General features: G+C 41.9%; 1 long non-coding RNA gene across 1 annotated transcript; it reads right to left on the reverse strand.

Annotated features, from left to right (window-relative positions):
• Positions 1–2108: 2108 nt before the first annotated feature.
• LOC123452987 lies at positions 2109–6464 on the reverse strand. The gene is made up of 4 exons (XR_006632685.1): positions 5938–6464; positions 5773–5851; positions 5630–5694; positions 2109–3583 (listed from the first exon to the last, which is right to left on the reverse strand). It is a non-coding gene; the product is annotated as an uncharacterized LOC123452987 (long non-coding RNA).
• Positions 6465–7004: the final 540 nt, after the last annotated feature.

Consider the following 7004-nt stretch of genomic DNA (forward strand, 5'->3'; position numbering starts at 1 on the left):
CCTTATTACAAATTATTCAAAGTTTATGACTTGCATTCAAGTTAAAATCTTTGCCTTGCTCCTTGTATTCCGGGATGGGTTAACTGTCTTGCTTCTTGCTTCCCTGGCTGGGATATTTTGTGCTTTTGAAAGCTTTGTCTTGTTGCTTCTGATCTTCACTTCTGGTGGTGGCGGTTTTGTTGAGATTTGACTGATCGAGCAAGTGATGACCAGTTGACGGTCATTTGTGGGCTCACTAATCTTTAAAGGAACTTCAGACAAAATAACTTCCTCCTCTCTTATAGCTTCAAAACCTTCGTAAGCCATGGTTTCAAATTTCGCATCAGATGATGGTTCAACCGAAGTTTCTTCCTCTCCAGGTCTTTTCTCTCTGATAGACAAAATAACTTCCTCCTCTCTTACAGCTACATTAGTTGCTTCATTCTCTAAACTTGCTGCATTCTCCTCTGCTGCTACATTATCCACTAAACTTGCTGCATTCTCCTCTGCTGCTGCATGCTCCTCTGCATTTTCTGCTGCCCATTGTTCCTCTTCTCCAAATGATGCATCAACTGGATTGGTACAAGCCTAGCAATATGACCTAAGATACCACATCTTTTCCACTTACGCTGTTTTTTTACACGACCCTCTTCACCAGCTCTTATCCTGTTTTTCCTTGGTCTTCCTGGTGGTCTAGTCAGTATAGGAGAATGGAGTTTGAACCCTGGGTCTACTATGTTCCATTGGTCTTTTCCCAAGAGTGCAGGCACATTTTCAGCATAAGCAGCCCTAAATTTGGCAACAGAGAAATATTCAGAGCAATACTGATCAACGTCACCATCTTCACCTCCAATAACATTCATGAGATGTAGGGCATGTATGCACAGCTTGCCGCGGATCTGCCATTGCCTAGAGCTGCATTCATTGGTCGCAAGGTTCACTGGATATCTCCATTCCCTATCTTTAGTGTCAATGTATGTCACCTCAGCCTCGTATGTCGACGGTCGAATGCATTTCATTCTTAGTCCTCTTGTCTTGGCATGCAATGCCTTAATTAGAGATGGAAGCATAAGATGGCCAACATATTGTGTTTCTGCAATTCTTTTACGAAGAGCCATCTTTACTATGATCATCTCCCTGATCTTATCAAATGCTTGCCACAACAAAAGCTCTTTCACTGACTTGAATTTTGCATTGAAACACTCAGCGAGGTTATTGGTCACATAGTCTACTTTGCAGATTTCATAGAATTTGCTTCTTGACCATAGTTTTTCATGATGTTCATCCATGTACTCCTTAACGAAAGGATTATGGCCATACAACACTCTCAAATGGTGCTCATGCTTCCTCAAGCTGCATGTGTATGATGCTGGCCATAGATTCTCATCATAAACTTTGCCTTTGAATTTCTTTTTAAAATTTTGCGCTACGTGTCGCATACATTCCCTATGTTCCACTCCAGGGAATACAATTTCTACTGCAGTTTCTAAACCCTTGCAAGCATTTGTGTGTATAACTAAACCTGATGGTGTACCTATAATGTTGCGCAACTGCTGTAGAAACCAGACCCAACTCTCCTCACTCTCTACCTCCAACACACCAAATGCAACTGGGAATAGCCAGTTGTGTCCATCAGCTGCAGAAGCTGCTGCTAGCTGGCCTCTCACTACAAGAAATAAGGTCAATTATGGCTCCCTATATTGGTCATTGATTCGTCATTGTTGTCGCTTATTGACCCTTTTTTTGACCAAATTTACAACGTCAACAGTTGACCGTCAAGAATGAACAAACATGACCTTTTCTAAAATTTTGGTCGCGGGTCTCTATCGACCAAAATTTTGATTTGGTCATTACCCTTTTGTGTGAGCCACGTAGGATCTGACGTGACCAAACTGACATGGCATTGCTAGTGACCAAATAGAATCATCATAAATTTCAGATCCCTGTCCACCAATCTAGCTACATGGACCTGGCCCAATACCTATTTCACTATTGAAAATGTCTGATTGGTTTGGGTTGAAGCATTTTTTTTATAGAAGCACGCATATCTCACGATAGGCCCATTAAAAATAAATACAACGGAATAGAAGATTGCAAATAAAATGTATACAGTAGCATATCACATCAAATACAATACATCATCCTACATAGTCATCTATTGATTGCAAATAAAATGTATATTTTATTTCAGTAGCATATACAATACAATGTATATTTTCTTCAGATTCACTATTGTAGTTATCGCTGTCACTCTCATCACTAGAGTCTGAATACCTCCTCTTTGACCTATGCTTGCGCCTCCTGGCAGTCGCTCTCTGATTCACTATCAGATTCTAAGAAGAATAGCTTCTCCTCCTGTGCTTTCTGGAATGATGCAAGGAAGTGCATCTCATAGAAGAGAGAAAACACTGTTAGTTTACTAAACATCTAGGATTATCTAGGATGCTAGAGAAGTAGTGTGTAAATCAAATAAGTAGAGCAATATCTTCATAGAAAGCTCAGACAAAGATATTTTTGCAACCACGTGACATCTAACATCAGGCATTCCAAAGAAGAGCGAAGCTAATCCTTGCAACCAACAAATACTGGACAGAGCATGCCATGTCTAACCAAAGATTGACACCAAAGTAGCACTAAACTGATACATGACATCTGCTTAACCCCAAAACAGTAGCTTGAAGGTTCCAAACTGCTACACATTCACATCCTACCAAAAACATATACCGCTCTGGTAACTATACACAAACAAACTAATTAACCTGACCCACGTGACAAGGTCTGTTCATTGTTTACCCATATTGAATCAGTTTAAAATTTGAATGTAATCCTAATTTTCAAACTGTACAAGGAAAGAAAGCAAGGGGCTACTGATATTTTCTTTCAGTGAAGAAGATGCTTAAAATCAGCAAGTACAAGTGATCATGCAATACACTTAATATCAAAGAAGTGGCTTAACTAAAGGTTCAAAACTGCTAAACATTCAGAGCATAAAGAAACATGTGGGCCAAATTTTGTTCTGCGTCTCTAGTAACAATTCAAACAGTAATAACAAGTACTCCCTCCGTCCCAAAATAAGTTTGTACTAACTTTAGTACAAAGTTGAGTGACTTATTTCAGGATGGAGGGAGTAATATATATGCAATGAAGCTTGTTAGTAGTTACTGGTCCATAGAATAAGGCTTTCCTAGGTTCGTATCGCACCTGTTCAAACTTGAATGTTATTGCAGTTCTTATAACCTTTAAAGGAAGCTACGTATATTGTACATAGTCATCATACATGCAGATTTTATACATCCTAAAAAAATACTTATATTGCTCAGACATCCCGTTGATCAAGAATATCCAAAGCGATGGATTAGAAGAAAGAATCTGACTCGTTCACGATTTCTTCAGGGCATTTTTTCAAACAGGCGAGAGCCTTGATGTGTGAGTGTACAGAAGAGGAGAGGAGCCAGAAGTGGAGGTGAAATACATGCGGATTCGCGAGGTTGATTCACATATGCGCAGAGTAACCGCGGGATCTGGGGGTGGGATGGACTTACACTTGCGGATGCGGGCGGCGGGGTAGCCGCACGAGGAGCAGGTGCTCTTCTGCAGGTGGAAGCTGCGGCGGCCGCAGCGGATGCACAGCGTTAGTAAAACAATCAAGTCATCTAATTTATTGAGGGAAAAACAATCAAGTCATCTAATTTATTTATTTTGACAAATAACAAATAACATTTCATGTCCATTCTCAAGGTTAGTAAAAACGTTTAAATTCTATAACATCATCTCAACCATTTAGATATATTCACGTAAGTTTTTACAATCTAGACCGCATTTAGATACAACATAACATAATCAGTGTGAATGTGACAAGTTTGTTCTCCCCTACAATCCAGTCTGAATGTTGCGGAAATATTACATGGATGCCAAAATATGAAACAGAAAACAAAATGTAATCAGTGATATGCTTAAATTTTACTACCATAATTTCTTTTCTGACAAGTCTGAAACTTTGCTTGACCTATTTCACATATTGTGCTAGGGGGGACTAAGTTGTCAATCAGTATAGAAATATAACTAATAGAGCGAACAAAGATGTACGCTTGTAACACCACCACATAGTAGAGATAAACTCTCTGGTATGTGCATTTACACTGGCGGGAAAAAGATGCAAATGATCTAGGTGAGGTAACAGTGTAGATCTTCTTTAAGGTGTTCATGCCTAGAAAAAAACTAAATTGATGGAGCCTAGCTAGAATCGCATCATTACTCATCAAAAATAGCACATTCCCATCTGGTTTACGCTACAAAATGGCAATAACCTGAATGAAAAATAATACTGCCCTGTTATACAAGATAACTCTTGGATTTGAGAGCAGGTTAAACCACAATATTCAAAAAGAATGACAGGCTGGATGAGGGTCAGTATCCAGCAGGCTCAGATAAAAGCCTGCAGGGTCTGTTGTTGTTCCATCGAGGGAAGAAACTGCTATAACAGATGTCGTATCGACGGTGACTCTCGGGAAACATGTGCAGGCACATGTGCTTGCAAATTTCTTGACAAATGCATCAGTCCTTGTCACCGCTTTAATCTTTACACAGATGCAGGTAAACTGTTAATTTTTTTATTGTACTTCCCATTTTTATTTGTCGTTTATGTGAGATGACATTTTTGGTTGTCTCCATCTTAGTTATGTAAATACCCGTTGTAATGCTTAAATATTTTAAGTAATATAAATGGCCCATTTTCTAAAAAAAAAACTGTGAACCCATTCGTTTCATTCATCTCATTCTTTTCATTACCTGACATGAACAATAAATTCCAGTTAACCACACGTTGTTTTCTCAGACGAAGAAAAAGTCATTGAGTACTGCAAGTTGGGATGCCTGTCCTCATTGTGCAACACCACAACCACTTGTAAGTCTAGCTTGTTGTTACTCGTTGGCAGTAAATGATTGTTTCTAATGCAAACTATTTTCCATTCAGTTGTTGGCAGTGAGCAAGAGAACACTGTCGCAGAGAGTTGTAAAACTCTCTCGGCAATTGAAATAAATCTAAATCGAATTGGCATCTTCCGTGAATATATACTCTCTAAATCGAATAATCTCCAATCCAAGTATGCATTCATAAGCAGAAAACAGAAATGATAGTTCACTAACTCTGGTTAACTGAAGGAAACTCCGCTATGCAAGTATAGAAATGCAAATGCTAGCTAAACTCAGCTACAGAAACTTTCTCAGATTGCATCGCCGAACGTCTCCGCTGCAGTTGATGAGTCTATTTAAAGTCCCTAGTTGATACTACTAGTAATTTTAGCATGACATACCTAACCAGTCGAGCATATATAACTGGTCCATCAAAGTTACTATTTATTGATTATTAAGCTCGGTCCGTCCAATCTTGATCCCGAACGAAGGGGCCGAATTAAAGTAAGTTGTTCACCAAATAAAAACAAATACTACTATATATGCTACAAGACACAAGGATTATCATGACAGTCGTAACATGCACGGCACATTAAGTGGTGATGATCATTTACTATTTTTTGCTGCTGTGTGCAGTGCCTCGTCATTGCATGGATATACAAGGGGAAGGAAAAGAAGAAGATGAGTTTGCAATAGCTAGAGCGGCCAGATGGGGCCATGGGGGAGAGGGGAAGCTGACCTTATGTCCAGGCGATGGGTGCTGGCCAGCTCCTCCACCTCCTCTGGCCGCTCTAGCTATTGCACCTACAAAGACAAGATGAGACACGGGTCAGAGAGAGAAAGAACAAACGAGAGGAGATGGGAGAGCCAGGGGTGGCTTACCTGCTACACATACGCAAAGAAGGGGAGGCACACGAACCGCATCATCTCCTCCAACACCGCATGGATCCAGTGGATATGCCTGCAGCACGAACATGAAAAGAGGAACAGGGCGTGAGGAGAACGAAATGAATCCTAGGAAGAGGAGGGATGGGAGTGAGGAGGCACCTTGATCCGTGGAGAGGAAAATAAGCACGCGCTCCATCACAGATCCGTGGAGAGGAGACCTCCGTCGCCGGCATCCATCGCCGGCCGACCGGGCCCTCCGACCGCAAACTGCTCTCATAGGAGCTCCTTGACGAACAACTCCATGGCGTGGGTCTTCTCCCTCCATGCTATGGGTCTCCAGATGCAGATCCTGTCTCGGCATGGATCTAGCCGCCGCCATGGCCTGCCTTCTGGATCGGCGTCTCCTCGCCTCTCCTGATGACCGGATGCAAACCACACCATCGATGTAGATCTGCCGCCACCCCGTTTGGGTGCGCGCCAGGACGGATGCCTCACCGGCGTCGAGGTGGCATGAGAAGGCGCCGAAGTGGGGATGGTGGTGGCTGGAACATGTGGATTGGGATTGGACGGGATGATTGGGAGAGATGGAGGCGGCTGCAGTAACTTGCTAGGGTTTCGGCATAGAGGCGCCCGGGTGTGGGCTTGTGGAATTATGGGTTGGCACTAAAAATTTGGTCTCCCCGCGTATGTTACACCAAATTTTCCTTCTCCGCGCGCATTGCTTCACCTAGTTTTGGACTTTATTTTTTTTGCCCGTGGGTGGCTGCCAGTGGGCCCTATTTCAGCTTCCTATGAGAGCAGTTCGTTGTGATTGAAATTATGAAACGTTCACATATTTTGACTAATCTATGATGACTTTCAATAATTTCATCATTAATCCATCATGAATTAACAATATTTTTTAATGAGACCATGGCATATGTCCCAAACAAAGAGCCACAGACGTGAAACACACGTCAAAGAAGCAAATTGACAGTGATGGATGCACAGGGGGCATATTTGAGATGACCGTGGCGAGGGAAGGTAGCGGCAGTTGGAGTATGTTGATTGAGTGGCGGCCGGAGTTTGACCTCGATTTTTTATCGCTCTTTAATCTCTCGTAACCTCGAAAGCTCATTGTGCGCCCTAGATTTGTGTTGTCCAAGGGAAGAAGAATTGGAAAAGACCAAAATTGACGCTCATCTCTCGAGTGGGGAGGCGCTACCTCCAAGGCTTTATCGTGGGTG

The sequence above is a fragment of the Hordeum vulgare genome, chromosome 5H, assembly GCF_904849725.1.
Source record: "Hordeum vulgare subsp. vulgare chromosome 5H, MorexV3_pseudomolecules_assembly, whole genome shotgun sequence".
NCBI classification, from domain to species: Eukaryota; Viridiplantae; Streptophyta; class Magnoliopsida; order Poales; family Poaceae; genus Hordeum; species Hordeum vulgare.